Source organism: Python bivittatus, unplaced genomic scaffold, assembly GCF_059951505.1.
Source record: "Python bivittatus isolate LINGU-HERP-01145 unplaced genomic scaffold, Pbiv_v1 ctg000220_np1212, whole genome shotgun sequence".
Lineage (NCBI taxonomy): Eukaryota > Metazoa > Chordata > Lepidosauria > Squamata > Pythonidae > Python > Python bivittatus.
This window is the reverse complement of record NW_028277048.1, coordinates 41,259,457-41,273,703: the sequence shown is the minus strand read 5'-3', so window position 1 is coordinate 41,273,703 and position 14,247 is coordinate 41,259,457.

The window sequence follows — 14,247 nt, the reverse complement described above, 5'->3', positions numbered from 1 at the left end:
CCAGAGGGGCATTTTTGGCCAGTTTGGGCTGATGTGGGCATTAGTCCCTAGTCAGTCTCATCTCCTATTGTTATGCTGCTTTTATCCCAAAGAGCCAGATGCATCAGCATTGGGCCAATGGCTTATGAGAATCATGCAAAACGGCTAGACTACTTCTCTGGCCAAACTGTACTTTAATTCTGTAGCCTTTACCATTTTAGCCCCAGGGCAATATAATGAAAGTAAACTGAAGGGATTTTTTGGTGGCCAAATGCTACACTTAACATTTTGGAAGCCTGAAGGCTTTTGTGGGCAGCGAAGGAGGCCTAGCGGGTAGAGGTTAATTTTTCCTCGGCTTTGGGAGGAAATATTGGCAGATTCTTCATTTTTAAATGCTACTAAACTTACACTAGCATTTCCAGTACGTTTTTAATAACTGCTGCAAAATGGTGAGAAATTGTGCTGCCAGCTTTCAGCAATATTGCCAGAGGAGGTGCCATAGGAGTCAAAAAAGAGGCATCCATGTGGGAGGACCAGAAGCTAAAATGGTAGGCACAACTGTGCAATCAAAGTCCTGCTCCTTGTTTGTGTCAACTTACAAGGGGCAGGACTTCAGTCATGCAGCTGCGCTTGCCGTCCTGGATTGTTGCTGCCCTCCATGGATGCCCCTTCGTGGGAGTGGCATGTGATTCTGGGATCACAGATTCTCCACCTTGTTCTATCTGCTGCTGAATGTTTTATCCAAACACAGTGAAAGATAGTGGTAGAAGGTTCTCTATTGAGATAAAGCTTTTTAGACATGAAAAAGATATCTAATACCAAAATATTTGAGGGAAAATTCTCCCAAGACAGAGAGCTTTTTATGCTAGGATCTGCCCAATGATCTTACACCCCTTTTGCTCTCTGCCCATCTGCTGTTTCCACCATCACACACACACACACACATACACACACACACACACACACACACAGCCCTTCTAACAGGTATTACAGACCTGATGCTGTCAGAAGGAAGGGGAAAAAAGCCCTACTTAAGATTTTTTTCCTGAATGCTTGCCTTCAACAATACTTTAAAGTGACACTAGTTCATCTACCCAGTTCAATTCTTTTTCATGAATGAGCCTTGGTAATTGGATAGCGTGATGAGAACTACAATATTCTTAATGGATGTTGCAGGTGAGCCTGTCAGTATAAAGAAAGCTTATTATTTTAGCAATCAAAATGGAGACCACAAATCCCTCCTAGAGATGGGAAGAGTTTGAGAACGACCATGTTGACAACTCACACTATTCAGGCCTCAGTTTCAGCACTCTTCCCTCCTCTCCCCTGCTGAAGGAAGCTAGTTCATTCCTTTTTAAAAAGCATCTTTTTCTCACCAGCCTCCGGGGAAAAGAAGATGCATTTACTGTGGTGCTACATCAGCTGATCAGGTCTTAGATTTCAGTGGCAAATGACCCCTGAATTGGGATTCAGAGCATCTGCCTGGCATGACCGACAGGGAAAGGGCCCCGGCAGAAAGTCAGACTTCTTGGACGACAGTTGCGAATGGCAGAGGTGTCGCACCATGTCCAAGAATCATAAGGTTTTCATTGTGGTCATGTTTTAAGTTATTCACCTTCCCCTAGAGACCAGCTGAGTCTTCACACAGATTAGGGTCTGGAGGAGGGAAGACATGTTAAGTATAGCATGTTGAAGGTTGGGATCTGTGTCTGTGTGTAAACATCAAGTTCTGTACACAAGAACTCTCTAAAAGCATTGAGGGAGTACTTTAGAAAAACACCATGTCTGCTGCTGCTTGTGATCTCCCTCCAAATCCGATGGAGGCGGAGTACACATCAAATGTTATGTTTTGAAGGCTGTTTTCAGACAACATTTTACTTTATAGCGGATGCTCAGTGTTACTTGTTTCTTTTGGTACTCTGGTGGTAAGAATGGTGATTTTGAAAAGTGTGGCAAGCCAGCAATAAAAAAAAAGGGAAGAGCTATACACATCTGGAGTGTACCAGCTGAGGAAGGTTCATCCAATCCCTTCTTCCCCAGCTGGCACTATACTAATAATTTGGGATTGCAACTCTGAAAATTCCTAGTCAGCCTGGATGGTAGAATAAGAATGTTAGAAGTTGAATCCCAACACATTTGGAGAGCACCAGACTGGGAAATCCTAATTCAGGGAATCTACAAATAAGGTAAATAAGTTTATTGCAACCACAGGTCATAACAATGGGAATCTACAGCAAAACAATAATTACTACTGAATTTGTGGAGGTTGTACTGGATGGATGAGAAGGAGTAAGTGGCTGGGTTGCATATAGTGCATTTTTACCTTAGATCAGGAATGAGCATTACACAGAAGCATTATGCATCTCTCTCTCTCTCTCTCTCTCTCTCACTGCCTACCTACCTTCCCAACCCTTCACCACAAAGCTCAGGAAACTATTCCTCTTTCACATGGGGACTGTATCCTTACAATAACCTTATGTCATTGTTTAAGTTAGATATTATATTAAATAGCTCTAACTAATCTAGGAAACTTCCATGGGGATTTGAATGTGACCCTACACAATTGTAGAGAATTTCTGCACTAGTGATGTATAGATGTATATGAGACCTGTTTTCCCCAGAGGTGTATCACCACAGTGCTCTAACCACTGCACCACTGTGGTATGCAGGATCAAATATGGAATGCATTTTTCCTTTCCTTTGACAGGTTTCTGCAATGAATGTACTACCAGTTTGTTTTTGGATACCTATTTCTTCATATAAATTGGATTTTATAGACTTGAGGATTTAATGCTAAACATTGCTTCTTCATTCTGTAGGAATAATGAAGTTGGAATGGTTCTTGCCTTTGTTCCTACTGACTTTCCTGCTGAAGGAACCAGAGGCCATTTCACAGAATGCTTCCTCCAAAAGCGCCAGATTTAATGTTTGATTTATGTTCCAACTTTTTTTACCCAACTGTTCCTTTAGCACTGGAACATTCAGGAACACAAGTCCATTGGCTGTTGGTTTCCATCTCGGAAGTGGCTGTTTTTCCATGCCATTGTGCGAATTTTGAGCAAAGAAATTCTTCAGATGTAGTGTGAGGTAAATGATGTTGCACAAATCTAAACAGAGTCAGATCTGACCAGCATATAGATGGAGGGTCCTTGACTAACCTCTGTAGTTATCTTGCAAGCTATAATGGAAGAAAAGTCAATACCAATGTAATTAAAATAACACTTTAATAATTGGAAAGCAAGTACAACACAACTGCTAATAACCCAGAAGACCCCATTCAAATCCTTTCATACATTGTCATTTTTTGAGTTCACACAATGGCATTGCACTCTAATGTGATCAGTGCATGTGTGACCAGCTACTGTGGTTTCTAAAACATGAGTGTCAGCCCATTGCAATGGGTTATAGTTTTGTAGATCATGTATGTCCAGCCAATTGTGGTTTATTCATTATAGCATGTTTAAAGAAACTATGACTTAAGACAAGTTGGACACAATGTCCTTTAGCCAGTCACTATTTTTCAGCTGAAACATCCTCACTGAATAAAGGCTGGGGGTGTGCAATAGAGAAAATCCTCTTGAGAGTCTTAGAATTAAGACAGGATAATTAATCTATAAAAAAGTAAAATGATATGTTACTAAAGATATATTGCATATTCTACAGCATAACCTGCAATAAAAGAAAGATCTAGTTACTCTGTTCTTCATGGAAGTAAATTCATACCTATCCAAGGCTAAAAGGCCACAATCTTGCTCACTACAAGTTAAAATGGATTTTCCAATCGGAGTGTCTGCAGGGCATGGTTTTATGGGTGACACACATAAAAAACAGGTAGATCTTCAATCCCACTGTTGTGGCCACCATCGTAATATTTTTAACCCTACCTTGGTGACACCCCTGCTTTCCAATTCTGAACACAGTTTGCAGCATCAAGAAGTTGCTCTTCTGGATTTTTTCTTTGCTCAAAATAGTGGAAGAGAACCTAAAGCCAATTTGGGCTCCAGACAAAGATCTCAGCTGCTCCTCTTGGAGCTGGATGAATGGAAATGTCCAGAATGATCCCAAGCCTAAAGAATGCAATACACACTAGAAAGAGGACAGAGGAACAAGCTTTGCTGCTAGAAGACTCCATGCAAGGTGGAATGTAGCCCAGAACAGGGAATGGAGTCAGATCAGATGCCTGTATGTCTGTGTCAACTTCTTTTCCATGCTAGCACACCGTCACAACCATCCTGAGTTCATCTGTTTTATGTACTTTGTCTCTGTTTTTTTTTAATTGACCAGACTGCTCCTCTGCTTACTTGCCTGATAGGCAAGCAGGATATCTGGTAGACTGCATTCCCCTCCTCCCTGCAGTACCACCTGCTGAAGGACTAAAGACTCTCTAGGAATGAACCACTCTTCTCTACATAGTCATTAAAAGCAAAGGTAGCCACGTTAGTCATTTTTTAAAAATCCCAAATTAATCTCAGGGAAATACTTTTATTAATCGGGCTAACAGATCTGCAAAAATAGGAATGGCCATTAAATAGCAGCAGCGTTCAGGTTTTCTGTATCTCTTTGCTACCATCCTGTGGTCATCTGAATCCACTCATCCTATTACTAGGTCTACTGAATGGTCAGAAAATATGTGCAAACTTTCAGTTGCTACAGAATATCTAACAGGGTGAAAGATGGAAGAGGGGGGAGAAAAAAAAAATGGCTGATGCCTGCTTTCATGGCCCTCCTAAGATGTAACTGGGGAGGCAGCGGATATTGGTTAATTTTGCACATCATGGCATAATGTGTTCTGTTTCCTTTTGCTTTAGTGCAATATGTAAACCAAGACCATTGTAGTGTATAAATTATGATTTAATGGTTTGGCCATTATATGTGACTCCAATCAGCAGTGGCTTATTTAACAAATAATGGCTAAAGAAACTATGGCTTATGTATGAACCCCAGGCATTCAAATAGTGCTACAGTGATTTCAGACTGCATTAAGGACTGCTGAGGAGGAAGGAACAAACAGTGGTTTCAAAAGCTGATGATTACACACACCTTCCTAGAAAAATCTAAAACAATTTCTGGAGTTATCTGCCTCAATGATACATTGTCTTTTTCTACTCCAGACAGTCTAGTCTCTGTTCTGCATGGCCAGGATGCTCTAGGATGAACAACAGCAAAGCAGATCCCTCCCCTCCCAATTATCCAATCCCATTACTTGCCAATTGGCAGCAGTTTCAGTAATAGCAAAAATTGCTTGGGATGGCTGATCAACCTGATTGTCAGAAGAATAGAACTTTGAGCTATCAGCTGATTAAAAATTATTGGTTAATAACCTGAGATTTTTTTCAGCAACTATTAAACAATTACATTGTTTTTGCACAAATATCTGAATATATTATTAAGCACCAAAGTCCAGTTTTCTGTTATGCTGAAGAAAAGAGCTTCTTTTTTTATAATTCATTTTTATAATTCATAAAGAATACCAATCACTGAACTCCACTTTATTTTTTCCCCATTTGAGAATATTATTAAATATTTTCTACTATACCCACATAGCAAAATAGCTTTAAACTACACACAGTTCAAGATCCATCAGCCCTCTGCAAGATGCAGCTATAAATCATGTATTGATACTGCTATGATTTAGCCAAAGTTAAGGACGTTTAAGTATTATTAATTTTAAAAAGATCAGTTGACTTTGATTCTTATAACATGCTAGTGGGAATTAGTACTACTAAACATGGTGCAACTTCATTTCTGAGTAAATATACATAGGACTGTGAATGAGATTCAACTCTTCTATCAAAATCAGGGGAGCATAAAATGTTTTGTTCACAAGAGCTACATTGTGCCCATTGGCTTCAACTAAGCACTGAGCTTAACTAATAGAAGGCAAGCTATCATTGTTCCACCTGAAAGATGATCAGTCTATATACAATCTGGAGATGTCATCTTTTAATTTCTGTTTCAAAAAAGTGGCCGTGGGCAGGGAAAAGGCTTGTGATGCACCATAACCTGCATAAAAACAAGTCCTGTAAGAGTTCTGAGGTCAGGAACCATTGACAGGGCCAGCGCTTCCCCACTGAGTCAATGAATAGACTATTAAAAAATCTGTAGTCCTGGGAAGAAGTCCCTGCCCTGCTGCAGCTGCTGGACTTCCTTTTTATCTTTGAGGGCTACCTGTCGCTAGGCTCTGACCATGGATGGCAACAAGTCCTGCTATTCCAGGAGTATCTGGGCTACCCAACACAGGTCTGTTTGGGGCCAATCCAACAGCACTAGCAGAGTTCAGGGGGCCAATGCCATTTTCCAAGCTTCTTTTCTCATAATTTCTCCCCTCCTGGTCCTGATCCTTTTCTTCTTCTTCTCCTTCTTCCACTTACCAGGTAGTGGCACTTTTAATGAATGAATTATCTTTATTTATCCAAAAAACATTAAGGTAGAAAGGGTGATGATGCAGGGAAGATGCTTACTTTTTTCCAAGACGTGTCTGATGCTGAATTAGAAGGGGCCTCATGACACTATGAGGCTGACCCAGCTCTGTGGGATTCCTGATTCCCTTCCAGGAAAATGTGTTATCTCTGCTACTCTTGAGTTTTTCTCCCCTCCCTGCCCCAACTGCTCCATTATCATTTTGAACTAGAAATATTAAAGAACAGCTTTTCACTTACACTGGCAGTGGCAATCTAAGCAACCCTGATTCTTACTGTTGTATGCTGCTGTACCTCAGGTAAATGGACACGATGGCCAGACATTCTCCTGGTTCTGCAGCTGAACAATTTACTTGGAAGCCTAATGGGTTCTCTGATCATCTAACAAACCTAGTTTGTGCAGTGTTTGGCTTTCGAATTGGGCCTTCCAGGGGCCAGGCTATATGCTTCCTCCCAGAGATGTAAAATATCAGGAAAGGCCATTCAGTGGGATCTTCTTTCACCAAGTTAGTAGGCAGGCTTTGCTCTCTTTTATTTGTCCAGTGACGTTTAAGTAAATTGCCTTGCTGGATCAAAGGTCCATCAGTTCAAGCTGTCCATTTCCAGATCCAGATGCCCTGGGAAGCTCCCGAATAGGACAGGCTAGAAACATGACATTTTAAAGCATGAGTTAGTCTATTGCAGTGATGGCATTACCACAAAAGCCTCATGGCTCCTTGAAGACCATTCATTATGGCATAATATTTTTTGAATGAGGGTTCTCTTCCTTGGTTTCATCTGATGAAGTGGGTGCTAGTTCATGAAAGATTCTGTCATGATAAATTTAAAATCACAAAATTATAGATTTGGAAGGGACTGTTTAGACCATCAAGTCCAACCTTCTGCTCAGTGTAGGATCCAAATTACAACATCACTAACAGATGGCTATTTGTTTATTTATATAACACATCCAATTAAGGGGAGCCCACCATCTCTTTGCGTGATTGGTTTCACTCCTGAACTTAGCATTAGTCATTTTTCTCCCCTAGTATTTAATCAGGAGCTGCCTTCCTGGAGCTTAAATCTATTATTCTGTGTCCTGCACTCTGGAACAATATACCAGGTTGTGATAGTCTTTCAGGTATTTGAAGAGTGCTATCATCTCCTCTTAATTTTTCTACTCCATCTCCTGTTTCCTCATGTCTCTTCAGAAGGCAATTTCCATTCCCTGATTATTCTTTCAACCTGATCTAATTTGTCTGAATCCCTCTTGAAGTGCAGTGCCCTGAACTGGACTATAGGGAGCCAGGGAGATGGCCTTGGAGAAGGAATCCAGAAGCCATTAGGGAAACACTGGGGTAGAAGAAACATGTGTTAGGCCCAGAGACGCAGGAGAGTATTATAGAGAGTATTATAGTTTAGCTCCCTGTCCCCAACTCCCTGGGGTATAAGAGGGAGGGAAGAGAAGATGCAGGCAGGCTTGTAAGATTCTGGTATTATAGTATAGCCGATTTCAATGAAGTATAGTTCTAATCTTTCTGTGGAGTTGGTTTCCTGATTTGGTCTACCTTGTAGGGCTGACATGGACCCAGTATTCAACCTGGGGTTTGACTAAAGGAGAACATAGAAGAACTATTACTTCCGTTGATTTGAAAACGATACAACCTAAATGTGCATTTGCCTTTTTTTTGTAGCCATAGAACACTGCTGACTTATATTCCACCCCAACTGAATTGTTTTTAATGTGTCACAAGAGTATTTTTTTTTTCCGTTTGTCCACAGTCAATGGGATATTAATTTTTGAGGATCCATTTTAAATATTATGGGTAATAACCAGCAATCAATCTCTTCCCCCTGGAAATCTCAGATACATTACGGACTTTTAAAAGTTATTGGAGCTAATGACCACCACCCCAAATTTCTTGAACAGTGAATCTTACATAAGTCTACTAAAACAAAAACAAAAAACCTACTGAGTTCAGTGTACACAGTTAAGCACACACAGAATTGTTATTCTGAGGCATTTTTGTTACTGTCCTGAACTTGCCATTTCACCGGACAAATCCAAATTCCAGTGATTTAGGGATTTTTTTCATTAATTTATTGAATGGACTTATATCCTGTGTTCACATTTGAGGTACAAAACAAATAATATACTGTACAAGAGGAAAAAAATTATAAAACTAGAAGATATTTTAGCAGGTTTTCTTTAGTGAACCAAAGACTGAGATTTTGTACATTAATGGTATACCTTTTAAAATGATCCAGTCTCACAAAATCCAATAACCATTTACATAGAAGTAAGTTCCACTGAACTCAGCTGGGTAGGCCTATATAGCATTGCAGTTTAAGAACAACAGACACAGGAAAGTTTTGCCCTAATGCCCAAAAGCTGGTCCTGGGGGAATATGTCAAGGAGAGAAAGATATTTGGGAGTGCTGCCACGGAAAAGGCACTGTACTGCTGGTAGTCAGCCAACTGACCTTCCAAGACATCAGAAAGAAAAATCTCTGAAGTCTACCATAATTTCTAGACAGGGTCATAAGAGACAGATCATTTCTGCAGTTTTATAAAGCTCTATTGTGTTTCTCTTCCACCTTCTCCTCCCAGTTATCTTTTCTAGAAGCAAATAAGCAACAGACTGCTCTTAAAACCACCTGAAACTGGGGGGGGGTGGGGGGCAGATGTTTAAGGGCCCAGTGACAATAGCTCACAGAGATGGCTTGTGTTCTGCTTTGAAGAACATGGCTGGCTGCTATCACCAATTAGCAGTTGCTGGCCAGTGACATCTTGCCCATTTTCTCTCTCCTGCTGTGTTGGGGTGCCAGCTTCAAGCCAATGAAACTCTAAAAGAGCATCACGCTGTCTGGTTTGGTGCACTCACAAAACTTTCCAGCAAGCTGATATCTGTTTTGGGAGCCACTTTGGTGAAGAATTCAGCAATAAATCTAAGAAATGTAACAACAAAACAGTAACAACATCATCTGTGTTTTCATTCCTCACTTGGAAAACGTATCCCATTGTTTGAAAAAGAAAACAAAACTTGACACTATATACTTATATAAATGTAAAACAGAGGCATAAACTCTGAGGCATGTTTCATGCCAGTCCAATAAATATAAGTATATATTTATTAATATCATTTTTCCCCAGAAAGCTTCAGGTGATTAGCCTTGCTATAACTCTGTTGGCCAGGTTAGGAAGAGAGATGGTAAGTCACTCCAGGGCCTCTAGTTTCATAGCTCATTAGGGATTTGAATTGCAGAGTAATTTAATTACAGAACTGTAATTTGCACCCCCTACTCTCCCATATCATGTTGCTGGAATGTTGAAAATTTTGGTCCTGTCCATTAGTGCCTGTCACTATGTCACTACTGTGCCCCCTGCAATGCATGACCCCTGGCTTTATGAGAGAGAGAGAGAGAGAGAGAGAGAGAGAGAGAGAGAGAGAGAGAGAGATCTATAGCTCCATCTATCTATCTATCTATACACACACATACACACTCACACACATATACACACTGGTGGCTGCAAACATGCTGCCTATCTATGCACTCAGCTATACTGCTTTTTATATTTATATCACAAATATGCTGCATTTTAATAATTCCCTTAACATATAATCTTTACATGCAAGGGGCAAAAGTTTGTCCATGAAGGAACATTTATTATAATGAATGAGAAAAAGATACTGTTCTTTATATGCAACCTGAAGAAGAGCTTTACAATCAGATTTAACTAAGTACATAAGCTGGTTTGGAATATGAATTAAGTACCCATGTCAGAAAAGTCTAGGGCAGTTTGCAATGCTGGATACCTTCATTTATCTTATTTAAGTACACCACTACTAACCTGAAACAAAATCAAGTTGAATGCTGAAATGGCAGCACATGGGCTTCAGCAAGGAACCTCCCCAAACTTAGTATTGCAGTCTCAAGATCATCTCCAGACAGAGCCTACTGAAGGGCCGGCAAAACTGCTAATTTTGAGCAGCACCAGTTTTCACAGTTTTTAGACATGAGGCTTAATTAATACAGCCACTTTGTCTCTTTTTTAATCCCAACCAAAAATGTTGAATAATTCAGCTTTCCCACCCATCCCAGTGACATCACTGTATTACCAGCCACACATACTGTGTATCTTAGAATCTAAAATAAAAGAAAAAGAAATCAAAGTATAGCTCCTGAATGCAACAGTTTCTGCTTCTGGATTAACTAAAAACTAAACCATCTGCTTAGTTGACATTCTTATGGAGCGTCAACACAAAACAAGGTCTTAGTCTGAAATATATTTAAGCTAATGGAACTTCCATATAGTACAGTTTCTCCTCCAGTTGAACAATAGGAGAGTTTAAAAATCAGGATTCAAAAAATTGCCCCATTCTCCAACCTTCCGCAGCTTTGGGAGTAACAAAGATCTGTAGCATCATACCACCCGTTTTCAACACACATCTCCCCACACACACACCACTGGTTCACAATCAATTCAGAAATTAAATTAAATTCCTATTGAACTACAGTGACCTGGAAGACAGGCTTATTCATAACGGCAATCTGAATATGACAGAAAATCCCATTTTCAGTTGTGTCTTTACGTAGCAGTCTGTGAATTAAATCTACACTGACATGGTCAAGAAACAGAGGGTTTTTTTGGGACTGGACCTTGATTTCTTTTGCCACTTGATCCCTTGGTTGTTGTTGTTGTTTAGTCATTAAGTCGTGTCCGACTCTTCGTGACCCCATGAACCATATTGCGCCAGGCCTTCCTGTCCTTCACTGCCTCCCTGAGTTTGCTCAGTTTCATGCTCATTGCTTCAGTGATGCTATCTAACCATCTCATCCTCTGCCGTCCTCTTCTCCTTTTGCCTTCAATCTTTCCCAGCATCAGGGTCTTCTCCAAAGAGATCTCTCTTCGCATTAGGTGACCAAAATATCTGAGCTTGAGCTTCATTATTGATCCTTCCAATGAGCAATCAGGGTTGATTTCCTTTAAGATTGACTGGTTTGACCTCCTAGCAGTCCAGGGGACTCTCAAGAGTCTTCTCCAGCACCACAGTTCAAAGGCATCAATTCTTCGGCGCTCGGCCTTTTTATGGTCCAGCTCTCACAGCCATACATTACTACTGGAAAAACCATAGCTTTGACTATGCGGATCTTTGTCGGCAAGGTGACGTCTCTGCTTTTTAATATGCTATCTAGGCTTGCCATAGCTTTCCTCCCAAGGAGCAAGCGTCTTTTAATTTCATGGCTGCAGTCTCCATCTGCGGTGATCTTGGAGCCCAAATAAATGAAGTCTGTTACTGCTTCCATTTCTACCCCTTCTATTTGCCAGGAATTGATGGGTCCAGATGCCATGATCTTAGTTTTTTTAATGTTGAGTTTCAAGCCAGCTTTTGCACTCTCCTCTTTCACCCTCATCAAGAGGCTCTTTAGTTCTTCTTCACTTTCTGCCATTAGGGTGGTATCGTCCGCATATCTGAGGTTGTTGATGATTCTCCCTATCCCTTGGAGCTCGATTCAAATCATTCTTCAGCCATGTAATTCAATCATCTGGGTTTGCACAATAAACAACTTGCATTATGGCTTAGCCATAATATGTAAATTAGGCCATCAGTAACTTTATTCATGTTTTCTTTCAGCTTAAGTTAAAATGGGATTCCAACAGTGCGTAGAATCTAAAATCCATCTTAAACATTGACAAAGGATCAGATCCCTCTTAATCCCATAATATTAATAATTAATAGAAAGCCCATTAAGGAATATCTCCAAAGATATTTCAGTGCAAAGTTGAAGCACTATTCAAAATTGAGGGTGATGTTTCACTGAAGATCTGGAATATTCAAGAGCTGTGGAGGCCACCAACAGAGGGGCCAGGAGCACCTTTCTCTGGTTCTGTCATTCCAATTCAGACATAGCACATTGCTGGGCCCATGCTAAGAACTGAGAGCTGACTGGGCAGAAACACTCTACTTTCATGCCATATGTTTTAGACAAGAGTGGGGCTGCTGGGCCAAACTACAGGCCTCAGCTTTTAGCAACACTGGAGAATGCTGTATTTAGAGGTGTGCATAGGTGCCAACTGTACACCCTTTCCCAGCACTCCATAGTTGCACATAGGCTGTTTGCATGATGCACTTACCCATGATTAACTATGGTTTACCTACAGAATAAACTAGGTTTTTAACCTATGATTAACTTAACTACAGTTTGCTCACCTCAATTTTCTGAATTCAAAACACATTGACCAGAAACTAACCACAAGGGCTAGCTTCCCACAAAACGCTAGACTAAAATGTGATTCATTTTGTTGGGTAAACTCCATCATTCCACCATACAGCAATGAACCCCTAATTTTTTGGCAAGCAGAGCTATGTACACTTGAAAGTCTCCACTTGCTACAATCACTTCTGTGTACAGTTAAGCTTCTGTAAGGAATATCAAACTGTCAGCTTCCCTCTGTCATTATGTTGCAACCAGAGTTGGCCTGATCCAGACCATAACACGTATGTGCAAAAAAATGCTTGAAAATTGAAAACAAAACCAGGAGTCGCATGTGCTTCCTCTCCTCTCCAATGCTAACAGGGGCTATAAAGGGAGCCATCAGTGCTTGAGCTCCATCTGCTGAGTGGCAACAGTGCCTGCGGCCATCTCCACAGCTCCAGCATTGGAGGCACCCTTCATCAACTCAGTACTGGAGTGTCAAGGTGGGCAGGGTGGGGAAGAGGAACCCCCCCCCTTTGTGAACAATACAGTTGTCCTATTTTCCCTTGTATCCAGAGGTACTCAAAGAGGCTAAACATTCAAGGTGACAAAGCAAATGAACCCAAGTGCCTGCTGCCCCAGAAACGCCTGGGGGCCTGTTCAGTGATGGTCGCAAAGGAGGCATGGTTAGATCCCTTAGGCCCCCTTCGGTCTGGTTCTCAGGATGCCTCAGTCACTAACAGGCCCTCCAGGCTGTTTTTACCTCTTGACACCAGATCATTGTTCAAAACAGCCGCACTTGGAACGAGATGGTGCTATGCTGCGGATCATTAAACTTCATTAAGGAGATGAGCTTTCACTCCCACTCTAATTGGCAGGTTCTCCTGGACACATCTCCAAGGCAGGCCACACAGGTAGCACTATGGCAAAGGTTTCCAGGAATGTAATAGCCATGGACTGTACACCACTCAGGCACGCACCCCATGACAGAGGACCACCGCTTTGCAATTAGCAGGACCCACCACCCTGTCCCTGCAGGCCTCACTTTAGGAATTGCTAGGCCACCCTGGGCTCTGTCTGTCACAGGGCAGGGCCAGCTGCTCAAATGCAAAGCCAAGATTGCTTATGGCTAGTGATTCTCCCTGCCTAAAGAATTAATCTTTGCCTCACACCATGAAGGGATTTCATCAGCTTCTTCTCCTTTAATCACAGTAAAATACTGAGCAGGAAAAATTTAGAGCCAAAGAGATAAACCAGATCTCTTCAATTGCCCCAGTAAGAGAAGTGGCTAATGCTACCACCAGTTTACAAGGTTTCACTATACCATTCATCATAAGCTCCTGCCTTCTATTTCTTTTTATTTTCCACATGAAGCAACTGCTTTAACTGCTTGGACAAATTTTTGTCTTGCCTTCTTTCTCAATTATTGGCTGATTAGGTCATTTGTCAAAAGGGACAGTAGATGAGTCATATGATTCCACACACCCCACCCCCAAATTAGTAACATTACAATGACATTTCAGCGAAACTGTTGGTGATTCCAACATTAAAAATCATTTAGAAAGACAAATTCTCAAAACATTTCTACAGTTTTGAAAACTAATTCCTGTGGAAAGTTACTCCATTCTGCCAATCTAGTTTCACAACCCAATCCTCTCTGCAACAATTTT